The sequence below is a fragment of the Leucoraja erinacea genome, unplaced genomic scaffold, assembly GCF_028641065.1.
Source record: "Leucoraja erinacea ecotype New England unplaced genomic scaffold, Leri_hhj_1 Leri_826S, whole genome shotgun sequence".
NCBI lineage: Eukaryota > Metazoa > Chordata > Chondrichthyes > Rajiformes > Rajidae > Leucoraja > Leucoraja erinaceus.
Window position 1 is genome coordinate 44,394 of NW_026576758.1, and position 26,877 is coordinate 71,270.

General features: G+C 46.5%; 1 pseudogene; it reads left to right on the forward strand.

Moving 5' to 3' along the window:
• LOC129694851 (zinc finger protein 271-like) overlaps positions 1–23,910 on the forward strand; it is a 52,619-nt pseudogene extending 28,709 nt beyond the window's left edge.
• The last annotated feature ends 2,967 nt before the right edge of the window (positions 23,911–26,877 follow it).

A 26,877-nucleotide genomic window follows, 5' to 3' on the forward strand; every position in this document is an offset into this window, starting at 1 on the left:
TCTCACTTTCCTCACCCACTCCCTGCACATTAGGGGCAATTTTACAGAGGCAAGTTAACCTACAAAGCCATTGCGTCTATGGGATGTGGGAGGAAACCCACACGCTTGCAGGGAGAATGTGCAAATTCAACACAGTGCCCGATGACAGGATATAACACAGCTCTCTGGCGTGTGAGGCAGCAAGTCCACCAGCTGTGCCACTATGTTTTATTTTCCAACACACAAAAAATTATACGTTGATAACTTTCGATACTAAAAAAAAGAAACTATCATTTTCAGCCTTTAATCTCTAAGTGACGCTATGTCCCCCTTTACAGCTACTGTATGTTTTAATTCAGTTCAAGGCTATTGGGGCAGTACATTGGTCATAAAGTTGCTGCCTAAAATTGCCAAAGACCCGGAATTGATCCTGAATATGGGTGCTGTCTGTATGGAGTTTTTTTTTCTCGTTTATAACTTACAGAGTACTATGTTTACATATTCTGTTTGCATAGATTCATAGAAAATAGGTGCTGGAGTAGGCCATTCGGCCCTTCGAGCCTGCACCGCCATTCAATATGATCATGGCTGATCATCCAACTCAGTATCCCGTACACGCCTTCTCTCCATACCCCCTGATCCCTTTCGCCACAAGGGGGCACATCTAACTCCCTCTTAAATATAGCCAATGAACTGGCTTCAACTACCTTCTGTGGCAGAGAGTTCCAGAGATTCACCACTCTCTGTGTGAAAAATGCTTTCCTCATCTCGGTCCCAAAGGATTTCCCCTTTATCCTTCAACTGTGACCCCTTGTCCTGGACTTCCCCAACATCGGGAACAATCTTCCTGCATCTAGCCTGTCCAACCCCTTAAGAATGTTGTAAGTTTCAATAAGATCCCCCCTCAATCTCCTAAATTCTAGCGAGTACAACCCAAGTCTATCCAGTCTTTCTTCATATGAAAGTCCTTGCATCCCAGGAATCAGTCTGATGAACACTCTATGGCAAGAATGTCCTCCCTCTGATTTGGAGACCAAAACTGTACGCAATACTCCAGGTGTGGTCTCACCAAGACCGTGTACAACTGCAGTAGAACCTCCCTGCTCCTATACTCAAATCCTTTTGCTCTGAATGCTAACATACCATTCTCTTCACTGCCTGCTGCACCAGCATGCCTACTTTCAATGACTGGTGTACCATGACACCCAGGTCTCGTTGCATCTCCCCTTTTCCTAATCGGCCACCATTTAGATAATAGTCTACTTTCCTGTTTTTGCCACCAAAGTGGATAACCTCAAATGCATCCACATTATACTGCATCTGCCATGCATTTGCCCACTCACCCAGCCTATCCAAGTCACCTTGCAGCCTCCTAGCATCCTCCTCACAGCTAACACTGCCCCCAAGCTTCGTGTCATCCGCAAACTTGGAGATGTTGCATTCAATTCACTCGTCCAAATCATTAATATATATTGTAAATAGCTGGGGTCCCAGAACTGAGCCTTGTGGTACCCCACTAGTCACTGTCTGGCATTCTGAAAAGAACCCGTTCACTCCTACTCTTTGCTTCCTTTTTGCCAGCCAGTTCTCTATCCACATCAATACTGAACCCCCCTATACCGTGTGCTTTAAGTTTGCATACTAATCTCTCATGTGGGACCTTGTCGAAAGCCTTCTGAAAGTCCAGATATAACACATCCACTGGTTCTTATTATCCACTCTACTAGGTACATCCTCAAAAGATTCTATAAGATTCGTCAGACATGATTTACCTTTAGTAAATTCATGCTGACTTTGTCCAATGATTTCACCACTTTACAAATGTGCTGCTATCCCATCTTGACTCCAGCAGTTTCCCCACTACCGATGTTAGACTAACTGGTCTGTAATTCCCCATTTTGTCTCTCCCTCCCTTTTTAAAAAGTGGGGTCACATTAGCTATCCTCCAATCCTCAGTAACTACTCCAGAATCTAAAGAGTTTTGAAAAATTATCACTAATGCATCCATTATTTCTGGGGCTACTTCCTTAAATACTCTGGGATGCAGCCTGTCTGGCCCTGGGGGTTTATCGGCCTTTAATCCATTCAATTTACTTAACACCACTTCCCGGCTAACCTGGATTTCACTCAGTTCCTCCATCTACTACGGAGGAGATTTACTAGAATGTTGCTAGGGTTTCAACAACTAAGTTACAGAGATAGGTTGAATAAGTTAGGTCTTTATTCTCTGGAGCGCAGAAGGTTAAGGGGGGACCTGATAGAGGTCTTTAAAATGATGAGAGGGATAGACAGAGTTGATGTGGACAAGCTTTTCCTTTTGAGAATATGGAAGATTCAAACAAGAGGACATGACTTCAGAATTAAGGGACAGAAGTTTAGGCATAATATGAGGGGGAACTTCTTTACGCAGAGAGTGGTAGCGGTGTGGAATGAGCTCCCAGTAGAAGTGGTGGAGGCAGGTTCATTGGTATCATTTAAAAATAAATTGGATAGGCATATGGATGAGAAAGGAATGGAGGGTTATGGTATGAGTGCAGGCAGGTGGGACTAAGGGGAAAAAAAATTTGTTCGGCATGGACTTGTAGGGCCGAGATGGCCTGTTTCCGTGCTGTAATTGTTATATGGTTATATGGTTATCTCATTTGACCCCCGGTCCCCTGCTATTTCTGGCAGATTGTTTATGACTACCTTAGTGAAGACGGAACCAAAGTAGTTATTCAATTGTACACAAAAAAGCTGGAGAAACTCAGCGGGTGTAGCAGCATCTATGGAGCGCACCCACTGAGTTTCTCCAGCTTTTTTGTGTACCTTTGATTCTCCAGCATCTGCAGTTCCTTCTTAAACACTAGTTATTCAATTGGTCTGCCATGTCCTTGTTCCCCATGATCAATTCACCTGTTTCTGACTGCAAGGGACCTACATTTGTTTTAACTAATCTCTTTCTCTTCACGTATCTATAAAAACATTTGCAGTCAGTTTTTATGTTCCCTGCCAGTTTTCTTTCATAATCTATTTTCCCTTTCCTAATTAAGCCCTTTGTCCTCCTCTGCTGGTCTCTGAATTTCTCCCAGTCCGCTGCTTTTTGTGGCTAATTTGTACGTTTCATCTTTTGTTTTGATACTATCCCTGATTTCACTTGTTATCCGCGGATGCACTACCTTCCCTGATTTATTATTTTGCCAAACTGGGATGAACAATTGTTGTAGTTCATCCATGCAGTCTTTAAATGCTTTCCACTGCATATCCACCGTCAACCCTTTAAGAATCAACTGCCATTCAATCTTGGCCAATTCACGTCTCATACCTTCAAAGTTGCCTTTCTTTAAGTTCAGAACCCTTGTTTCTGAATTAACAATGTCACTCTCTATCTTAATGAAGAACTCAACCATATTATGGTCACTCTTGCCGAAGGGGCCACGCACAACAAGACTGCTAACTAACCCTTCCTCATTACTCAATACCCAGTTTAGAATGTTGTGCTGCTGCAAGTAAGGATTTCATTGTTCAAACTGGGGCGTGAGAGAATAACACATTCTTGACTCTTGCGTCGCTAATGTGTGGGATAGAACTATTGTACGGGTGATCGGTGGTCAGCGTGGACTCGGTGGGCCGAAGGGCCTGTTTCCACACTGTATCTTTAAATTAAACTAAAAACACTAAAACCAGAGGAAATCTAAAGAAGGGTCTCTATGTCACCCTATTTCTTCTACCCTGAGAATGCTGGCTGCTCTATGGAGTTCCCCCGCACAATTAAAGCATGGAATAGTCTTCACCCTACCATAGGTACCCAACCAGACGCAACTAAATTTAAGGTGGCTCTTTTTTCCCAAGAACCCTTTTTTGCTTAAGTCCAAGTCAAGAGTCAAGAGAGTTTTATTGTCATGTGTCCCAGATAGGACAATGAAATTCTTGCTTGCTGCAGCACAACAGAATATGTAAACATAATACAGAACAGGAGATAAAAGTGTGTGTGTCTATAGACCATACATATACACAATAAATAAACAGATAAAATGCAATAGGCTGTTATTTTTCAGAGTTTGGAATTTGGTGGTGGGGGGTCCACCAGTTTAAATTCCATTTGGAATATTTTTGGAGGGTCAGGAAACCACGAAGCAAGAATTACTCCAGCTCCAGGCCAGGCAGTGATTTTGCGTTGGTTTTCAGCGGTCGCGGTGAGGACAGCAATGGCGGCCAGATCTCCCACAATGCAAAGGTAGGGAGAAAGTGGCCGACGCCAACCAGTTGCCGTGACAGAATTAAATGATAGGTGTCCTGGGTGCTTGCCAAGCCTGGCAAAATGGCATGGCTTTAGATTGCCATTGGCACCTGGGCAACCGCTAATTTCGAGCCCTGGTATTATAGACTGATAGCCTGACATCGGTGGTTGGATGTCAATTATAAAAAGAGAATTGGAAGAGCAAATATGTAAGGAGATAGCAGAATATTAGTAGTAACTACAAGGTAGTGATTGTGGGGGATTTCAATTTTCCACACATAGACTGGGAAACACATTCTGTAAAAGGGCTGGATGGTTTGGAGTTTGTAAAATGTGTGCAGGATAGTTTTTTGCAGCAATACATAGAGGTACCTACTAGAGAAGGGGCAGTGCTGGATCTCCTGTTAGGAAATGAGACGGGACAGGTGGCGGAGGTATGCGTTGGGGAGCACTTCGGGTCCAGTGATCACAATACCATTAGTTTTAATGTAATTATGGAGAGGGTCAGAACTGCACCTAGGGTTGAGATTTTTGATTGGAGAAAGGCTAACTTTGATGAGATGCGAAATGATTTAAAAGAAGTAAACTGGGACATTTTGTTTTATGGGAAGGATGTAGAAGAGAAATGGAGGGCATTTAAAGGGGAAATTTTAAGAGTACAGAATCTTTATGTCCCTGTTCGGTTGAAAGGAAATAGTAAAAATTGGAAAGAGCCCTGGTTTTCAAGGGAAATTGGACACGGTTCGGAAAAAGAGAGAGATCTACAATAATTATAGGCAGCAGTGAGTAATAATAATAATAATAATACATTATATTTATGGGTGCCTTTCAAGGACTCTCAAGGACACCTTACAAAATTTAGTAAGCAGATTACAAAACATGTAAGCGGAATGAAACAAAACAAAAAAAATAACAACAAAAAATAAAAAATAAATAGTAAGGACATCAACAATACCCAATTCAGAGAGAGAGCAGCGGCAGCTAATCGCGCCGGCGTTCACTCTCCCTTCCGGCAGCCATCTTGGAAACGGAACAATCAAAACACATTTTAACATTGAACATCCACCATAGTGACTCCTACACACTCCTCACAGTGGTGGAAGGCAAACTAAAGTTCAAGTCCTTCCCCTAGCTCTTCCTAGCTCCTCCTCGGTCGTGGGCCTCAAGCCCCCATTGACGGGACGATCTTGACTCCCATATCGGGGGGATGTCAGCTCCCCCGCGCCGGGCAATCGTATCTCACGTCGGGGCTGGTCGAGCCCTCCGCGGCGTTGGAGCACCCGACTCGGTTTCACCCGAGACTGCGAGCCCTTGATGTTAAAGTCTGCGGTGGTCACGGTGGGAGCGATCCCAGGCAAGCGACTCGCTCCGATGTTAAATCCGCGCCCTGGGGTGCTGCTCACGACAGTCCGTGGAGGCTTCCAGCTCCAGCGATTGTAGGCCGCAGCACCCGGAGAATGTGATCTGAAAATTGATCACATCTCCGGGAAGGTAAGAACATGAAAAAAAACGTTTCCCCCACTTCCCTCCCCCCACATAAAACACACCAAAGAACAATAAAACAAACTTAGATCAAACTAAAAAAAAAAATAATAGGTGTGGTAAATTGGATTAGTAAGTATGCAGATGATACTAAGATAGGTGGTGTTGTGGATAATGAAGTAGATTTCCAAAGTCTACAGAGAGATTTAGGCCATTTGGAAGAATGGGCTGAAAGATGGCAGATGGAGTTTAATGCTGATAAGTGTGAGGTGCTACATCTTGGCAGGACAAATCAAAATAGGATGTACATGGTAAATCGTAGCGAATTGAGGAATGCAGTTGAACAGAGGGATCTAGGAATAACTGTGCATAGTTCCCTGAAGGTGGAATCTCATATAGATAGGGTGGTAAAGAAAGCTTTTGGTTTGCTAGCCTTTATAAATCAGAGCATTGAGTATAGAAGTTGGGATGTAATGTTAAAATTGTACAAGGCATTGGTGAGACCAATTCTGGAGTATGGTGTACAATTTTGGTCGCCCAATTATAGGAAGGATGTCAACAAAATAGAGAGAGTACAGAGGAGATTTACTAGAATGTTGCCTGGGTTTCAACAACTAAGTTACAGAGATAGGTTGAATAAGCTAGGTCTTTATTCTCTGGAGCGCAGAAGGTTAAGGGATGACTTGATAGAGGTCTTTAAAATGATGAGAGGGATAGACAGAGTTGACGTGGACAAGCTTTTCCCATTGAGAGTAGGGAAGATTCAAACAAGAGGACATGACTTCAGAATTAAGGGACATAAGTTTAGGGGTAACATGGGGGGGATCTTCTTTACTCAGAGAGTGGTAGCTGTGTGGAATGAGCTTCCAGTGGAAGTGGTGGAAGCAGGTTCGATTTTATCATTTAAAAGTAAATTGGATAGGTATATGGATGAGAAAGGAATGGAAGGTTATGGTCTGAGTGCAGGCAGATGGGACTAGGGGAAAATAATTGTTCGGCACGGATTTGTAGGGCCGAGATGGCCTGTTTCCGTGCTGTAATTGTTATATGGCTAAAAGATGAAATAGCGGCATATTTGGAAAGCATTGACAGGATCGGTCCAAGTCAGCATGGATTTACGAAGGGGAAATCATGCTTGACTAATCTTCTGGATTGTTTTGAGGATGTATCTAGGAAAATGGACAAAGGAGAGCCTGTGGATATAGTGTACCTGGACTTTCAGAAAGGTTTTGATAAGGTCCCACATAGGAGATTAGTGGGCAAAATTAGGGCACACGGTATTGGAGGTAGAGTGCAGGAAACAAAGAGTAGGGATTAACAGGTCCCTTTCAGAATGGCAAGCAGTGACTAGTGGGGTAACGCAAGGCCCGGTGCTGGGACCAGCAGTGACTAGTGGGGTAACGCAAGGCTCGGTGCTGGGACCAGCAGTGACTAGTGGGGTAACGCAAGGCTCGGTGCTGGGACTGCAGCTATTTACAACATACATTCATGATTTAGATAAGGGGATAGGGAGTAACATTAGCAAATTTGCAGATGACACAAAGCTGGGTGGCAATGTGAACTGTGAGGAGGATGTTATGAGGATGTAGGGTGACTTGGACAGATTGGGATGTGGGCAGATGCATGGCCGATGCCGGTTTTTTTGAATACATGTGAGGTTATCCACTTTGGTGACAAAAACAGGAAGGCAGATCATATTACCTGAATGGTGTCATGTTAGGAAAAGGGGAAGCACAATGAGATCTGGCTCTCCGAGTTCATCAGTCACTGAAGGAAACATGCAGGTACAGCAGGCAGTGAAGAAAGCAAATGGCATGTTGGCCCTCATAACAAGAGGAGTTGAGTACAGGTGCAAAGAGGTCCATCTGCAGTTAATACAGGGCCCTCGTGAGACCACACCTGGAGTATTTTGTCCAGTTTTGATCTCCTAATTTGAGGAAGGACATTCTTGCTGTTGAGAGAGTGCAGCGTAGGTTCACAGGGTTAATTCCCGGGTTGGTGGGACTTACATGTGATGAAAGAATGGGTTGACTGGAATTTAGAAGGATCAGAGGGGATCTTATAGAAACATATCAAATTACTAAGGGGTTTGGCACGCTAGATGCAGGAAACATGTTCCCGATGTTGGGAGAGTCCAGAACCAGGGGTCACAGTTTTAGAATAAGGGGTAGGCCATTTAGGACTGACATGAGGAAAAACATTTTCACCCAGAGAGTTGTGAATTTGTGGAATTCTCAGCCACAGAAGGCAATGGAGGCCAATTCACTGGGTGTTTTCATGAGAGTTAGATTTAGCCTTTAGAGCTAGACTAGACTGTGGGACCCATTGGGTCCCTGTCACACGGGATGCCTGGTCACCCAACACAATATTCCACCACTAAGCTACAGCTCCCAACTGCGCATGATCGGTGACCAGTTTAATAACTTATTAAAGTTAATAACTTTGCATTTAATATTTTCATTACCTTGCCATCCCTCATCCTACTCTTTTCGTCCTTCATTCCCCCTCATCCCCAGCACTCCCTTCCCCTCGTCTTCAGCCTCCCTCTTCATTCCCCTGTCCTCCTCCCCTCTCCTCCCCACTCCCTCCTCTCCCTTCCTCTCCTTTTCCCTACCCTCAGTCACTCCCTCCCTCACTCCATAAAGAGCAGCATCTGCAGTTCCTTCCTCCACAGGTCATTCATAGTTCACTGTGGTTTAGATCCCGTTGACTTAACGATTGGATCAATCTGTATCGTGCGTGTGTGTGTTACTCAAACTCCTCACAAACTGCTCAGCCACCCTGCAACCTGACTCTCCCTCCCTCCCTCCCTCAGGGAGGGGGGAGGGGGGAGGGGTATGTGTGCAGGGAGGGACACCACACGGCGACTTTCCCAACACCACACAATTACTTTCCCGACTCCACGCTAGCCGACTGAATCAGGACTTGTGGCCTCAGACCCGCCTCCGGGGCTTTATTCTCCAGCGGGTGCCGGAAGGGGCATTACCTTCATGAACAATTTTTTCTCTTCGGTATTCACCAAGGAGAAGGATATTGAATTATGTGAGGTAAGGGAAACAAGTAGAGTAGCAATGGATACTATGAGATTCAAAGAAAAAGATGTACTGACACTTTTGAAAAATATAAAAGTGGATAAGTCTCCAGGTCCTGACAGGATATTTACTAGGACATTGAGGGAAGTTAGTGTAGAAATAGCAGGGGCTATGACAGAAATATTTCAAATGTCATTAGAAACAGGAATAGTGCCCAAGGATTGGCGTACTGCGCATGTTCTTCCATTGTTTAAAAAAGGTTCTAAGAGTAAACTTAGCAATTATAGACCTGTTAGTTTGACTTCAATGGTGGGCAAATTAATGGAAAAGATACTTAGAGATAATATATATTAGCATCTGGATAAACGGGGTCTGATTAGTTCAAGTGAGTCTATTGTCATGTGTCCCTGTATGGGACAATGAAATTCTTGCTTTGCTTAAGCACACAGAACATAGTAGGCATTTACTACAAAACAGATAAATGTGTCCATATACCATGATATAAATATATACACACATGAATAAAAAAACTGATAAAGTGCAAATAACAGAAAGTGGTTATTAATAATCAGAGTTTTGTCCGAGCCAGATTTAATAGCCTGATTGCTGTGGGGAAGTAGCTATTCCTGAACCTGGTTGTTGCAGTTTTCAGGCTCCTGTACCTTCTACCTGAAGGTTGCAGGGAGATGAGTGTGTGGCCAGGATGGTGTGGGTCTTTGATGATACTGCAAGTCTTTTTGAGGCAGCGACTGCAATAAATCCCCTCGATGGAAGGATGGTCAGAGCCGATGATGGACTGGGCAGTGTTTACTACTTTTTGTAGTCTTTTCCTCTCCAGGGCGCTCAAATTGCCGAACCAAGCCACGATGCAACCGGTCAGCATGCTCTCTACTATACACCTCTAGAAGTTAGAGAGAGTCTTCCTTGATAAACCGACTCTCCGTAATCTTTTCAGGTAGTAGAGGCGCTGATGAGCTTTCTTGATAATTGCATTAGTGTTCTCGGACCAGGAAAGGTCTTCAGAGATGTGCACGCCCAGGTGTTTGAAGCTCTTGACCCTTTCAACCATCGACCCGTTGATATAAATGGGACTGTGGGTCCCCCTCCTACTCCTGCCAAAGTCCACGATAAGTTCCTTGGTTTTGCTGGTGTTGAGGGCCAGGTTATTGCGTTGGCACCATATGGACAGTTGCTCGATCTCTCTTCTATACTCTGACTCATCCCCATCAGTGATACGCCCCACAATAGTGGTGTCGTCAGCGAACTTGATGATGGAGTTCGCACTGTGGTTCGCTACGCAGTCATGGGTATAGAGTGAGTACAGCAGGGGGCTGAGCACGCAGCCTTGAGGTGCTCCCGTGCTGATTGTTATTGAGGCTGACACATTTCCACCAATACGAACAGACTGTGGTCTGTGGATGAGGAAGTCGAGGATCCAGTTGCAGAGGGATGCGCAGAGACCCAGTTCTGCGAGTTTGGTAACCAGTTTGGAGGGGATGATTGTGTTAAATGCCGAGCTGTAATCGATGAATAACAGCCTGACATATGAGTTTTTGTTGTCCAAGTGGTCCAGTGCGGAGTGGAGGGCCAGCGAGATCGCATCCACTGTTGATCTATTGTGGCGGTAAGCAAACTGCAGTGGGTCCAGGTTTTTGTCGAGGTAGGAGTTGATTTGCTCCATGATCAGCCTCTCAAAGCACTTCATCACCACCAGCACTGGTTGATAGTCATTGAGGCACGTCACCTTACTCTTCTTGGGCGCTGGTATAATTGATGCCCTTTTAAAGCAGGTGGTGACCTCAAACCTCAGAAGTGAGAGGTTGAAAATGTCCGTAAAAACTTCCGCCAGTTGGTCCGCACAGGTTTTTAGAACACGACCGGGTATACCATCAGGACCAGGTGCTTATCGGGGGTTCATGTTAAAATTGTACAAGGCATTGGTGAGACCAATTCTGGAGTATGGTGTATAATTTTGGCCGCCCAATTATAGGAAGGATGTCAACAAAATAGAGAGAGTACAGAAGAGATTTACTAGAATGTTGCCTGAGTTTCAGCAACTAAGTCTTTATTCTTTGGAGCGCAGAAGGTTAAGGGGGGACTAGATAGAGGTCTTTAAAATGATGAGAAGGATAGACAGAGTTGACATGGATAAGCCATGCCAGATAAGGAGACCATTCGGCCCTTCGAGTCAGCACCGCCATTCAATGTGTTCAGGGCTGATCATCCCCAATCATTACCCCGTTCCTGCCTTCTCCCCTTATGCCGACTCCACAATTTTTAAGAGCCCTATCTCTCTTCCTCTTGAAAGCATCCAGAGAACCTGCCTCCACCGCCCTTTGAGGCTGAGAATTCCACAGACTCACCACTCTCTGTGAGAAAAAGTGTTTCCTCGTCTCTGTTCTAAATGGCTTACCCCTTATTCTTAAACTGTGGCCCATGGTTCTGGACTCCCCCAACATCGGGAACATGTTTCCTGCCTATTGCGTGTCAAGTTCAAGTTCATGTGAGTTTATTGTCATGTGTCCCTGTAAAGGACAATTCTTGCTTTGCTTAAGCACACAGAACATAGTAGTGTGAGGTGCTACATCTTGGCAGGACAAATCAAAATAGGACGTACATGGTAAATGGTAGCGAATTGAGGAATGTAGTTGAACAGAGGGATCTAGGAATAAATGTACATAGTTCCCTGAAGGTGGAATCTCATATAGAAAGGGTGGTAAATAAATCTTTTGGCATGCTAGCCTTTATAAATCAGAGCATTGAGTATAGAAGTTGGGATGTAATGTTGCCAAAATTGTACAAGGCATTGGTGAGACCAATTCTAATGTATGGTGTACAATTTTGGTCGCCCAATTATAGGAAGGATGTCAACAAAATAGAGAGAGTACAGAGGAGATTTACTAAAATGTTGCCTGGGTTTCAGCAACTAAGTTACAGAGAAAGGTTGAATAAGTTAGGTCTTTATTCTCTGGAGCGCAGAAGGTTAAGGGGGACTTGATAGAGGTCTTTAAAATGATGAGAGGGATAGACAGAATTGACTTGGACAAGCTTTTCCCATTGAAAGTAGGGAAGATTCAAACAAGAGGACATGACTTCAGAATTAAGGGACAGAAGTTTAGGGGTAACATGAGGGGGAACTTCTTTACTCAGAGAGTGGTAGTTGTGTGGAATGATCTTCCAGTGGAAGTGGTGGAGGCAGATTCGATTTTATCATTTAAAAATAAATTAGATAGGTATATGCATGGGAAGGGAATGGAGGGTTATGGTCTGAGTGCGGATAGATGGAACTAGGGGAAAATAAGTGTTCGGCACGGACTTGTAGGGCCGAGATGGCCTATTTCCGTGCTGTAATTGTTATATGGTTATATATGGTTATATGGTGACTGACAGGCGAGAAGACCAATCTACTGATCTCACGATTTTGTTAAACCTTCATAACTTTTGTAATCTTCCACCGATCGGCACAAAACTTGGTGCTCTTGGAGAGAGGAGAACGGTGAGTACGGTGGCTAAAAAATCCTAGCTGTATACGGTACCGCTTTTGCGCAAACTTAAAAAAAAAAGCAAACCGGAAGTTGTCAAGATGAAAGTTTTAGTAATAGATAGATAGATAGAAATATAGATAGACAGACAGACAGATGATCAGCCGTGATCATATTGAATGACGGTGCTGGCTCGAAGGGCCGAATGACCTACTCCGGAAATTAGCTGTTGCCCGGGTGCCAAAGGCCACACAAAGTACCGCTGGGCAACCTAACTGCCCGGCCATGCACTGCAGATACTAGTTTATGCCAAAGATAGACAGAAAAAATTGAAGTAACTTAGCGGATCAGGCAGCATCTGTGGAGAAAAGGAATAAGTGATGTTTCGTGTCAGCGGCAACGGCGGCTGTGGTGCGAGGCGGATACTCAGTGCGGGTGACGGAGGGTCGGAGCGAATGACAGGCCCCGCATAGCAGCAGCGGCAGCGATAGTGGCTTCACCTCCTCCTCCCACACCACGCCCACCCTGATAGTGGCCGCGGAGCGCTGACCTTCCTTCCTCCCCACGCCCCCCCACCTCTCTCTCTCTCTCTCTCTCTCTCTCTCTCTCTCTCTCTCTCTCTCTCTCTCGTCCCCTCCCCTCCCCTCCCTTATCCTGGTACCTTCCTCTTCATCCAGCACTGATCCCCATTCCCGCCTCTATTCAGTCCTCGCTGACATCCCCTGTGCTCCCCTCCCCATCTACCCCTCCCCCCCCCCCCCCCCCCCCCAACTATTCAACCTGCACTGATCTCCCTATCCACCTTGCATTGATCCTCCTGCAACCCCGTATCCATCCTACACTGGTCCCCCAATTCATCCTGTACTGACCCCCCCCTTCCCATCCATCTTGCACTGCCCCACCCATTCATCCTGCACCTACCCCCCATCCATCCTGTACTGCTTCTCCCATTCAACCCGTACTGACCCCCTCCATTTATCCTGCACCGAACCCCCCCATCCATCCTGTAGTAACCTTTCCATTCATCTTTTACTGCTCCCTCCATTCATCCTGTACTGAGCCCCTCATTCATCCTGCACTGATCTCCCGATCCATCCTGTACTGACCCCCCCTCCATTTATCCTCTAGTCTTCTGTCCCATCAGCATCTAATTGGGTGAACCTGTTCACAAGAGCTACAACACCCGGGGACATTTGCGTTCCATGCTTCCCTCCCTATCTCACCGTCACCCACCGTCTCTCGACCAGTCTCCAGTCTCGACCCAAAATGTTGACTATTTCCTTCGCTCCATAGATGCTATGTTTCTATGCTTCCTCAACCCACTGAGTTTCTCCAGCATTTTTCTGTCTACGCCCATTCATCCTGTACTGATACTGCCAATCATCCGGCACAGATCCCCCCCCCGATCCCCCCCATTCAATCCCACTGACATCCCCCGCGCTCTCCCCTCATAATTTTACCTACTCCAACCAACACGCACTATTTCCCATGCCTCAATCCCTCTATTCCACATCGATTGCCTTCTCAACCCCCCCCCCCCCCCCCGCCATCCCCCCCCGCAATCTATCACCCACCCCCCCGCCATCATCCCGCATTAATTAGTTCACCCACCCCCCCCCCCCCCAGACCCTATTGTACTGGAAATATCTTCTGAGCGAACATTGACTATGTTTGATAATGGAATGCAATCAAATGTGTTTTAATTTGCAATATTATTATTTGTTTTAATCTATAAAGATGGAATAATGAAATTGTGAACACGTGAAACATTAAAACCGTTGACAGGTTATTACAGAATTCATTTAAATGGCAAATAGAAACATAGAAAATAGGTGCAGGAGGAGGCCATTCGGCCCTTCGAGCCAGCACCACCAATCATTGTGATCATGGCTGATCGTCCCCTATCAATAACCCGTGCCTGCCTTCTCCCCATATCCCTTGACTCCACTAGCCCCTAGAGCTCTATCTAACTCTTAAATCCATCCAGTGATTTGGCCTCCACTGCCCTCTGGCAGGGAATTCCATAAATTCACAACTCTCTGGGAGAAAAAGCTTTTTCTCACCTTCAAGATTCAAGATTCAAGATTATTTAATGACCACACAGTCAAGCTGGTGGAATTCATATTCAGTACAGGATGTTACACAATAAGCTGATTCCCATCAAACATAACATAAAACACAAACAACATACAGTATACAGTACATGTACAGTACTACAGTACCTCAATCTTAAATGACCTCCCCTTTATTCTAAGACTGTGGCCCCTGGTTCTGGACTCGCCCAACATAGGGAACATTTTTCCTGCATCTAGCTTGTTCAGTCCATTTCTAATTTTATATGTTTCTTTAAGAGCCCCCTGCCATTGCTGTTCCACCGTCATTCCTCCTGGGATCCCTTTCCAGTCCACCTCGGCCAGCTCCTCTTTCATGCCTTCATAGTCCGCATTGTTCAACTGCATCACTGACATTCCGATTTAACCTTCTCCTTCTCAAATTGCAGATTAAAACTAATCATACTATAACCGTATAACCATATAACAATTACAGCTCGGAAACAGGCCATCTCGGCCCTACAAGTCCGTGCGGAACAATTATTCTCCCCTAGTCCCATCTGCCTGCACTCAGACCATAACCCTCCATTCCTTTCTCATCCATATACCTATCCAATTTATTTTTAAAAGATAAAATCGAACCTGCCTCCACCACTTCCACTGGAAGCTCATTCCACACAGCTACCACTCTCTGAGTAAAGAACTTCCCCCTCATGTTACCCCTAAACTTCTGTCCCTTAATTCTCAAGTCATGTCCTCTTGTTTGAATCTTCCCTACTCTCAATGGGAAAAGCTTGTCCACGTCAACTCTGTCTATCCTTCTCATCATTTTAAAGACCTCTATCAAGTCCCCCCTTAACCTTCTGCACTCCAGAGAATAAAGACCTAACTTATACAGTCTTTCTCTGTAACTTAGTTGCTGAAACCCAGGCAACATTCTAGTAAATCTCCTCTGTACTCTCTCTATTTTGTTGACATCCTTCCTATAATTGGGCGACCAAAATTGTACACCATAAATCCAGAATTGGTCTCACCAATGCCTTGTACAATTTTAACATTACATCCCAACTTCTGAATGAATGAATGCAATGAATGAATGAATGCATGAATGATTGAATGAATGATTGAATGATTGAATGATTGAAAACTTTATTGTCATTCAGATAAACACCTAGACACAATGCACCTTGAACGAAAGTTCGTTGCATTTGACTCTCCAAAATCAGGTAATAGTAAAAAGTGCTAGGTGCGTCCATAAAAATGCCTCAAGTGCATGGTTCTGTAAAATGAATATATATAAAAAGTTTTTAAAAAGTGTTGATATTTAAAAAGTTCTAGCCTCAGTTTTGTTGATTGTTCAGTAATCTTATGGCCTGGTGGATGAAGCTGTTGCAGAACCTGGTTGTCCAGCTCTTCATGCTGCTTCTTCTATACTTAATGCTCTGATTTATAAAGGCTAGTATACCAAAAGCTTTCTTTACCACCCTATCTATATGAGATTCCACCTTCAGGGAACTATGCACGGTTATTCCCAGATCCCTATGTTCAACTGCATTCCTCAATTTGCTACCATTTACCATATACGTCCTATTTTGATTTGTCCTGCCAAGATGTAGCACCTCACACTTATCAGCACTAAAACTCCATCTGCCATCTTTCAGCCCATTCTTCTAAATGGCCTAAATCTCTCTGTAGACTTTGAAAATCTACTTCATTATCCACAGCACCCCACCTATCTTAGTATCATCTGCATATTTACTAATCCAATTTACCACACCATTATTCATATCATTGATGTACATGGCAAACAACAGTGGGACCCAACACAGATCCCCGAGGCACCCCACTAGTCACCTGCCTCCAACCTGACAAACAGCCATCCACCATTACCCTCTGGCATCTCCCATTCAGCCACTGTTGAATCCATCTTGCTACTCCTGCATTTATACCCAACAATTGAACCTTCTTAACCAACCTTCCATGAGGAACCTTGTCAAAGGCCTTACTAAAGTCCATATAGACAACATCCACTGCTTTACCCTCATCAATTTCCCTCGTAACCTCTTCAAAAAATTCCAGAAGATTAGTCAAACATGACCTTCCAGGCACAAATCCATGTTGACTGTTCCTAATCAGACCCTGTTTATCCAGATGCTTATATATATTATCTCTAAGTATGTTTTCCGTTAATTTGCCCACCACTGAAGTCAAACTAATAAGTCTATAATTGCTAGGTTTACTCTTAGAACCCTTTTTAAACAATGGAACAACATGCGCAGTACGTCAATCCTCGGGCACTATTCCCGTTTCTAATTACATTTGAAATATTTCTGTCATAGCCCCTGCTATTTCTACACTAACTTCCCTCAATGTCTTAGTAAATATCCTGTCAGGACCTGGAGACTTATCCACTTTTATATTTTTCAAAAGTGTCAGCACTTCTTTTACTTTGAAATTCATAGTATCCATAGCTACTCTACTAGTTTCCCTTACCTCACATAATTCAATATCCTTCTCCTTGGTGAATACCGAAGAAAATAAATTGTTCAATATCTCCCCCATCTCTTTTGGCTCTGCAGATAGCTGTCCACTCTGTCTCTCTAATGGACCAATTTTATCCCCCGTTATCCTTTTGCTATTAATATAGCTGTAGAAACCCTTGGGATTTACTTTCACCTTACTTTCCAAAGCAACCTCATATCTTCTTTTAGCTTTTCTAATTTCTTTCTTAAGATTCTTTTTACATTCCTTATACTCAGCGGAAAAAATCACTGGGACTTCTCTTCCTTCCATCATGGACATGGGGTACAAGCGCTGTCTGAGTAGAGCTAAGGGCATTATCAGAGCCCCCACACACCCACAATTTGGACTGTTCATACTGCTTAACTCTGGGAGGAGGTACCGCAGCATGAAGAGCGGGACAACCAGGTTCTGCAACAGCTTCATCCCCCAGGCCATAAGATTACTGAACAATCAAAAAAACCGAGGCTAGAACTTTTTAAATATCGTCACTTTTAAAAACTTTTTAATATATATTTATTTTACAGAACCATGCGCATGACGCATTTTTATGGACGCACCTGGAACTTTTAACTTTTAACTGATTTTGGAGAGTAAAATGCAACGAAATTTCGTTCAAGGTGCACTGTGTCTAGGTGTATATCTGAATGACAATAAAGTTTTTTCATTCATTCATTCATTCATTCATTCATTCATTTCATTCATTCATTCATTCATTCATACATCCAATCATACACATTCATTCATTCATTCATTCATTCATTCATTCATTCATACTCCTCAAGCACCTCATTTACTCCATGCTGTCTATAATTATTGTAGATCTCTCTCTTTTTCCGAACCAAGTGTCCAATTTCCCTTGAAAACCAGGGTTCTTTCCAATTTTTACTATTTCCCTATTATTGCTACTATTATTACTATTTTACTATTATTAAGATCACGACCTCCAAGTGGTTCCTTTACCTCGAGTTCTCTTATCATATCTGGTTCTTTGGACAACTAAAAGAGAGAGAGACAGAGAGAAAAGAGAGAGATGCAGAGACAGAGAGAAAGACGGAGAGGCAGAGATATAGAGAGCGAGAGAGAGAGAGAGAGATAGAGACAGAGAGTGAGAGAGGCATAGAGACAGAGAGAGAGAGAGGCAGAGAGATAGACACAGAATACTGTTGGGGATGATGGGAGCGGGAGATATAAATAGAGAGAGAGACAGACAGACAGAGAGTGAGAGAGAGAGAGAGAGAGAGGGAGAGAGAGAGAGAGACTGAGAGAGAGAGAGAGAGAGAGAGACAGATCGAGAGAGAGAGAGAGAGGGAGAGACAGAGCTAGAGAGACAGAAAGTGACGGAGAGAGTGATAGAGGAGAGAGAGAGAGGGAGATAGACAGAGATAGATGGAGAGAGAGAGACACAGGGAGAGAGAGAGACATACAACGGAGGTCCTGCATGCGGAATTTTGTCGGATCATCCTCCGTATCCAAAGGTAAACACCAACAAACGCATGTAGGGTGGAACTAGGCAGATACCCACTGATTATAAATATCCAGAAAAGAGCACTAAATTTTTGGAATCACCCTAAATCTAGCCCCCCAGATACCCTCCAGTTTAAAGCCCTTCAAACACAAGAGGGGAACCCAGAAAAGAGTTCCCTGTGTCAGTTGGTACTGAGACTAACGACCCCTATTCAGTTAAACCCTATCCAGTTAAACCCTGACCGGCCCCAGATCAATACTGACCCCCAATCACCAGTTAGAGTGAACCAAATTATCAAACAATGTAAAGAAACGTACTTGGAACATTGGGATAAAGAAACCAAAAGCCAAAGCAGATTAGAATGTTACCGTTCCCTTAAAAGAGATTATAAATTGGCAGACTATCTCTCAACTGTTAGAGACATAAAGCAGAGACAGACCCTCACCAAATACAGGTTAAGTGACCACTATTTGGCAGTTGAAAAAGAAAGACAGAAGAGATTCTGGCAACCAAGAAAAAACAGAATATGCGGCCAGTTTGACAGATGAGGTTGAAACAGCGGTGCACTTCCTCCTAAAATGCAAACAATTTGACATAACAAGGAAAGCATACTTTGCAAACTCAGTGTGGCAACCCCTGACTTTAAAGAACTAGATGATACATCAAAACTAAGAATAATCCTTGGCGAAGGAAATACGGCACATCTTGGTGCACAATACGTAACAGCATGCCATAACCTGAGAGACGGTGAATGACCAACATGCACGTATGTACGCACACACTAATCAACATTAACTAACACTAAGAAATTAATATTGACTTGCTAAACTTGCTATTGTGTTGTACTGCTTACAGCTGCAAGAACGTGTAGCAATCAATAAAGGGCTATAGGCCTTTTGCAAGTTGTACAGGGACATATCTATCCATGCACTGTATAAGTATACAGTGTTTATACTTATGCATTTTATATATGTATGTCATGTTTTATACTTTGGCAATATAACAATGTTTTTTTATCATGCCAATAAAGTTTTTAAATTGAAAATTGAAATGAAGAGAGAGAGAGGAGAGAGAGAGGAGAGGGAGAGATAGAGAGAGTGGTGAGAGAGAGAGAGGATGGACAGAGAGATAGATAGAGAGAGAGGAGAGGCAGAGAGAGGCGACAGATAGAGGGAGCGAGTAGAGAGATTCAAAGGTTCAAAAGGTTTCTTTATAGAGTCACGATACCGGGAGGTGAGTGAAATTCTTGTTGCCAACAAGGGAAGAAATGAGATACAAACATGACAGATAATAAAGAACTTTAACATAAAAAACATCCCCCCACAATGGTTTGAGAGATTATGAGGGAAGGGCTAAGTCCGAAGCGAGGGGAGAGGTCCACTCAGTCATTTTAGTTAGGCCTAAGGGGCCTCCGCAGTCCGCCTCTACGGAGAGGGCCCGATGTGTTCAAGGCCGAGGAGGGGCCTGATGGTAGACTCCGGTGCGGGAGAATCCTCTCAGCGAGAGAACCCTGGAACGGAGCCGCTTCCCTTACCGGCTTCTGAAGCCAACAAGGCCCGCCGGATGGGAGTAGCCACTACTGGCGATCTCGTAGAGAGAGATCCCAGGCACCTGATGTTAAGTTTCAGCGCCGGCCGGGGGGCTCGGACCAACTCCGCGGCCGAGCAGCACCGCGAGTTCATCAGGGGCAGGGCAGACCGGAGAGCCAGCGAGGGGCAGAGATGGAGAGAGGGGCAAGGGGAAAGGGAGAGATAGCGCTCCAGTGCTTTGCAGCCGCCGCCAAAGCCGAGTGGTGGAGGGGCGACGAGACTCAGGATAAACGCCGCTCCAGGAGAGCTGGTGAGGCCGAGAGGACGGGTCGAAAGTTCAGCCCGGAGAGAAAGCTTCCTCTCCGACCAGGTAGGGACCCTGAAAGGTAGTTTCACCCTTACCACCGCCCCCCGGAGTGAGAGACATACAAAGATTAGAACTCCATAGAGGGAAAGGACTTTAACAGGGAAATGGCAGGAAAGTGGGGAAAAGAGAGAACAGACAGGCTGGGCAGCCATACCATACAGAGGACGGAAAAAAGTAAACCAAGGGCTAAGATGGGAGACAGGGAGGGGGGAGAGCCAGGAGACAGAGAAGAGGACACAGGAGAGAGGAGGAGAGGAAGGGAGAAGAAAGAGAGCTGGGGACAAGTGCGGAGCAAAGAGAGGGGAGAGAGGGACAGAAGCTGAGAGAAGAGAGAGGAAAGAGAGAGGTGTTGGATGGGGTCAGGAGGTCAGGAGGAGAAGGTGGAGGAAGAGAGATAGATCCCGAGAGAGAGAGGAGGGAAATGCCAGAGAGAGAGAGTCAGGGGAATCCTGTGAGATCAAGACAGTAGGAGAGAGTCGGGGAGGCGTGGCAGAGAGAGAGAGACGTAGAGAGAGTAGGGAGTTTGGGTCAGGAGGAGAGATATCTGAAAGGGGAGGCCGGAGTGAGGGGCAGGAATAAGGGGCGGAGGGACAGAGACATAGTGGGAGGGAGGGAGGGGGCTTGGGAGAGAGGGAGTGATGAAGCGGAAAGTGGATCAAAAGGGGGGTGATCTGGAGTAGTGAGGGAAGCAGGGGTAAAGGGAGGGGGACTGGTTTTCAATCAGAGTGGTTTGGTGCTGAGGGGATGAAACGGGTAGGGCAGGGATCGGTGGGGGGGGAGAGGGGTCGTGAATGGAAGGTGGTAGGGAGCCAGGTGGGCGGGGGTGGTCCCATATTCCACAGGAGTGAGGGAGGATGGAGGGAGTTATGAGTGGCTTACCAAAGCAGGAGGCAAAAAGGGTGGGGCACGGACCGTGCAGGAGGAGGTCCCATTGTTTCCTGGTCTGGGGAGGGTGTTGGTTTAGAAATGCTGAAACCATACAGGATCTTCACTGATTGGGCGGAGGGGGGGAATGTGTGATCAGACTGCCGAGGGATGTAGGAGTGCGGGGTAAACGAGTCTTTTGGGCTGAAGGGCCACTTCATCAACGCGGTATCACTCTGTGGAGAAACAAACCACACAAAGTACTGGAATAACTCAGCGGGTCAGGCGGCCATCTGTGGGAAGAGAGAGATGGGTGAAAACCTTTTGGGTTTGGTTTACCCTTCTTTGGTTACCGCTGTTTCAGTTAGCCAAGATGCAGCACGGAAACAGGTCTGAAAAGCCCATGGGGTCCTGCGCCGACCAGCGATCACCCCGTACACTAGCACTATCCCTACGCATATAGATTCAGATTTTGTGGATTCAGACAGGTTTAGTTTTTCGGGTTCCATGTACAGTACAGTAACTGTCGGCAACGATAAATGCAAGTTTAGCATCTGTCCCTGGAAGAGCCAACTTTAGGGACAATTGTGACAATTTCCTGGAGGCCGATTTAATCTACAACCATGACGACCTTGAACGTTTGATAGGCACCCGGAGCACCCACGCAGGTCAAAGGGGAGAACGGACAAACTGCCGCACAGCATCACCGTAGTCAGGATCGACCCCGGGTCGCTGGCGGTGGGTGCTGAGGCAGCCTGGCAGACTGTACCGCTGCGCCAGTGTGCCGCGCAGAATTATATAATGGTTTCCTTTGCCATAAAACGCACTCAATATGTGCTATAGTAATGCAATGTTTGCCAGCTTGTTGACCTCTGTGTTCCGCTCCTGCAGGGTTTAGGAGCCGTTGCTGTGGACGGAGAGACGGGGGACGTGAGCGGCCATTGAGGGCGGGCAGGGTGCCGGTGAGCCCCCCCCTGCTCGGTGTGCGGGGTGTGCGTGCTGAGCTTCGGTGGGAGGACCACCATATGACGGGGCGCAACAAGGAGAAGCGTTATGAGTGCGACGTGTGTGGCAAGGCCTATCGGAGCCCGAGCGAGCTGGAGATCCACCGGCGGGTCCACACGGGCGAGAGGCCCCACGTCTGCTCCACCTGCGGCATGAGCTTTACCCAGTTGAAGAGGCTGCGGGTGCACCAGCGGGTGCACAGCAGCGAGCGGCCCTTCACCTGCCCCGACTGCGGCAAAGGCTTCAAGTCGTCCACTGAAGGTGCACAGGCGCCTGCGGGGAGCGCCCCTACACCTGCAGCTCACTGCGGCAAGGGCTTCGCCCACTCCAGCAACCTGCTGAAGCACCAGCGCACCCACACCGGCGAGCGCCCCTACACCTGCGCCCAGTGCGGCAAGGGCTTCACCCGCTCCAGCCAGCCTGCTCGAGCACCAGCGCACCCACACCGGCGAGCGCCCCTACACCTGCACCCAGTGCGGCAAGGGCTTCAACCCGCTCCAGCAACCTGCTGAAACACCAGCACACCCACACCGGCGAGCGCCCCTACACCTGCACCCAGTGCGGCAAGGGATTCACCCGCTCCAGACAAGCTGGTGGAGCACAAACGCACCCACACCGGCGAGCGGCCCTACACCTGCGCCCAGTGCGGCAAGGGCTTCACCCAGTCCAGCAACCTGCTGGTGCACCAGCGCACCCACACCGGCGAGCGTCCCTACACCTGCGCCCAGTGTGGCAAGGGCTTCACCCAGTCTGCTCACCTGCTGTCCCACCAGCGCACCCACACCGGTGAGCGCCCCTACACCTGCGCCCAATGCGGCAAGGGCTTCACCTGCTCTCCACCCAGCTGGCGCCAGCACCAGCGCATCCACACTGGCGAGGTCCCTACACCTGTAGCCCTGTGGCAAGGGCTTCACCACTTGCTCCCAGCTGCTCCCCCACCAGCGGTTTGCATGCCGGCGATCGTCCCTTTCCCCAGACCCTGTGTGGAGAGCCCTTTGCCATGGCCCCTCCCACTCCCTGTCTCACACTATCGCGCGTGCTCACCAGTGCTCGCCCTACGATCTGCCCGACTGTGGTGACTCCGTTTGACAGCTCGCGGGAGCAGTTGCGGCAACACCGACCAACACTGGCGCCACTACCCCCCGGGCCCACAGATGCCGCCAATATGACTCTGCAACTGCCCACTGCAGCCTATGTAGTATTGTCGGAGCTCATAGGATACACAGTGGGAGACAGACCCTTTGTGGTGGCCCAACTGAGTGTGACAAGGGTTCACCTATGTCCCCTACACTAGTCCCACCATGCTGCGTTTGTCCCATACCCTCCAAACTGGGCCCATCTATGTACCTGTCTTATAATCTGTTTCTAAAACAGGCCCTTGGGATAGTTCACAGCCTCGTCCCGCTTCTGTGGCAGCTTGTTCCATACACCCACCACTCTCTGTTGAAAGCTTACCCTCTTCTCTTGCCTTAAAGACTTCCCCACCTATCATCCTGTGAACCTAGTGACCCCGCCTCTGGTCTTCGAAGACTCAGCGGTCCCCCTCTCTCGTCTCTGTGCATCTAACTAAATTGTGCTCTATGCACCCTTCTAGCTCTGCTGTTTCTTGTTCTCCCTCACACTCTTTATATCTCACACATCACTCTCTGAAGAAGGGCTCAGGCCTGAAACATCACCCATTCCATTCTCTCTAAGATCTGCCAAGTCCCCTCTGAGATCTCCAGCATCTTGTCAACCATTTCCACTCCCTATCCAGGCACTCTGACCATTTCTCTTTTCCTGCTTCCTCCACCCTTTCCAGATCAGAGGCTGAAGAGGTCCTGCCCTCTCAAACGTTCGTCTGGAGTTGTTTCCCTACAAAAAGCGGTGGAGGAACCCATGGTCTCAGGCCGCATCTGTATGACTTTGGAAGGCAAGTGAAGGCAATAACCACACAGTCCACCTCTCCTTTTTACTTTTCTCCACCACCCCACAACAAGCTGAAGCTGAACAGTACCTCTACCTAGAATGTCAGTGAACGTCCATGCTCTCCAGAGGTGCAAGTTACTCCAGGAGATTGTGTCCCTTTTTGTAAACCAGCATCTGCTGTTCCTTGTATCTAGACTAGGCGTGCATTTCACCCTTCACTTGTGCCCAGTCCACCAAGGCCTGTTGAATCTCCCGGCTGCCAACCATTTTAACTCCCCTTCCCACTCCCACACTGCACCTCATAGCTTACAGCCCAATGACATGAACACAGAATTCTCCACTTTGAGGAGACTCTCCACTCCTCCAGAAATGAGCTTCCAGCTTCCCTCCCCGCCCCCGGCTCCATGAGTCCATAGAAAGGTCCAGACCCGACACGTCGCCTGACCATTCCCCTCCAAATTGCCGGTAGAACTCAGCAGGTCAGCCATCCGTGGTGGGAAACGGATGGAGGAGTGTTCCTAATACAAGCCCTCCTTGGCCCTGTCGAGGAGCAGACAAGCAACAGTACCAGCATCTTCTCATTCATACTGTACCCAAGTGAAAATGCAAAAGTGAGCCAAGCTGCACACAGCCGACTGTGGCAGTCGGAACCGATTTCTAGGGTTGCTGTGACAATGGCATGGTGACTTGGACAAGTTCGGTGAACGTGTGCAGGTGCAGGTAGATGAAGAATACGCGGATAAGGTGGAGTTTATCCACTTTGGTAGCAAAACAGGTCGGGGAGTGGGCAGTTGCAGACAGATGAAGTATGCGGAGAAAACAGGATAAAGATATTTATCATCATTTAAATCTAACAAATTCATGTAACAGATTATTTTTCAACATTACTTGTTGGGGAGGAATGAAATTCCAGGCCATGGCAGGAGTGGTGGTGACATTGACATGGGCAGCATATGGAGTCAGTTGGGAAGAAAACTACGGAATTGTAAGCGTAAAAAAGACCCTAATGGTAACTAACTCTCCAGGCCCCCAAACAGTGCCCTGGGGCATAGGGGGCACAAGGTTGATATCAGGAGTTACCAATTGGCATGTAGGTTAAAAGTACTGCTGGCGTGGTTATGGGGAGAATGTCAACATGCAGGTAGACGGGTGAAAGGAAATCAGGTCTGGTTACGGACCCCATAAAAATATGGGACTTGTCGAGTGCCTTTGTGATGGATTATTGTGAAAAGCTTGTCTTGGAGCCTAACAGGGAGATAGCATTTTTTTGGATTTAGTGGTATGTAATGCACAGGGATTTAATAAAGGAACCAGTAAGGAGGGTAAGGAGCCATTAGGAGGGCCCAGGGACCATAACATGGTAAGGTTTAAGCTACAAATTAGGAGAGGGGAAGAAGCAGTAGAGCGGAGGTGGCACTGGTGCAGTGAAATAAAGGGGAATACGGGGGGCTGATGAGGGAGGAGCGGGTCAAAGTGACTGAAGAAAAAGAGACAATAGCAGGGATAACTGGAACCAAAAATGGCCAGGTATCTCTTGGAATAATACAGAAGGTGCAGGATCAGTTCATTACCAAGAGGACGAATATTCCAAGGGACGGGACCATGCCTGACAAGGGGCCGTTCAAGTACCAGTATAAATAAAAAATTAAAGAAAAGATGTACAACGTAGCAAAGATGATGCGGGACGCAAGCCCGAGGATGGGGTAAGTTACAAGAACAACAGAAGATAACGAAAAGACATACGGGGAGGTGAAAAAACAAAAAACACAAGATGAGGTACGAAGGAGTACCCAAGAATATAACGCAGGATAGTTAAAAGTGCTGTAGGGATTGGAAGAGGAAAAAAAAATTAGTTAAGACCAAAAGTGTGGAACATTTTAAAGACAGAAAAGTTGAATTTATTATGTGTGAACAAGGAAACGGCCGATGGTTTGAACGGGTGCTTGGATCTGCTATTCACTAATGAGGACAACAAAACAATCTTACTGATAAGTGTTCACGAAGGAACTGAAGAATGGAAAAGATCGAACTGTAACACAAAAATTGCTGGAAGACATAGCGTGTGCAGAAGCCCTCTCTGGAGCGAAAAGAAAATAGGCGGACGTTGCGGCCCGAACACGTCGGCTATTTCCTTCGCTTCCATTGATGCTGCGGCAATTCTGATATCCTTTTTTGGTATGGCCACCAGGATCTTGGGGTTTGATGGAGGAAGGAAACTGAAGGGAAATCATCTTTAGGACAGGGACAATGGGAAGAAAAGGAAGTGTGATACAGTTGCAGTCCTGGCAGAACGCATTATGAATGATTGGAACTGCGGATGGATTCATCCTGGAGCATCCACGATTGCTGAGAAGTTGTGGATCGCCAGTACAGCGAGTTGGTCACAACGCAGGTAAAAGGTTTATTTTAAAAGGACAGAAAGGGGAAAGGGTCTGGGCGATAGGACAGCCAAAGCAGTAGGCAAGGTAGTGCAGGGAGTTCCCTGCGGTCATCTCCCTCCTAACAGGTGAACCATTTTGGATACTGGTTGAGGGAAATGGCTGCATAGAATAGGGGATTCACAAGTGTCAGGGACAAATAGTAGGCGTTTCTGTGGACGCAAAACGAGACTCCAGGATGGTATCTTGTCCCCTAGTGCAAAGGGTCAGGGATGTCACAGAACGGCTGCAGAACATCTGGAGGGGGGAGGGCGCGAACAGCCAGGTGTCGTGGTGGCATTTGCCACCAACATATCGGTTAAAAAACAAGGGATGAGGTCCTACAAGCATTAATTTAGGAGCCTAGGAGATCAACTTAAAAGTTAGGACCTCAAAGCGTAAGAATCTCTGGATACTATACCCGTACCACGGGCCCAGTCAGAGTCAAAATAGGAGGATATTGCCGATGAATACGTGGGCTCTGAAAAATGGTTGCAAGGGGGGAGGGATTCCAATTTTTAGGGCATTGGAACCGTTCTGGGGGAGGTGGGACC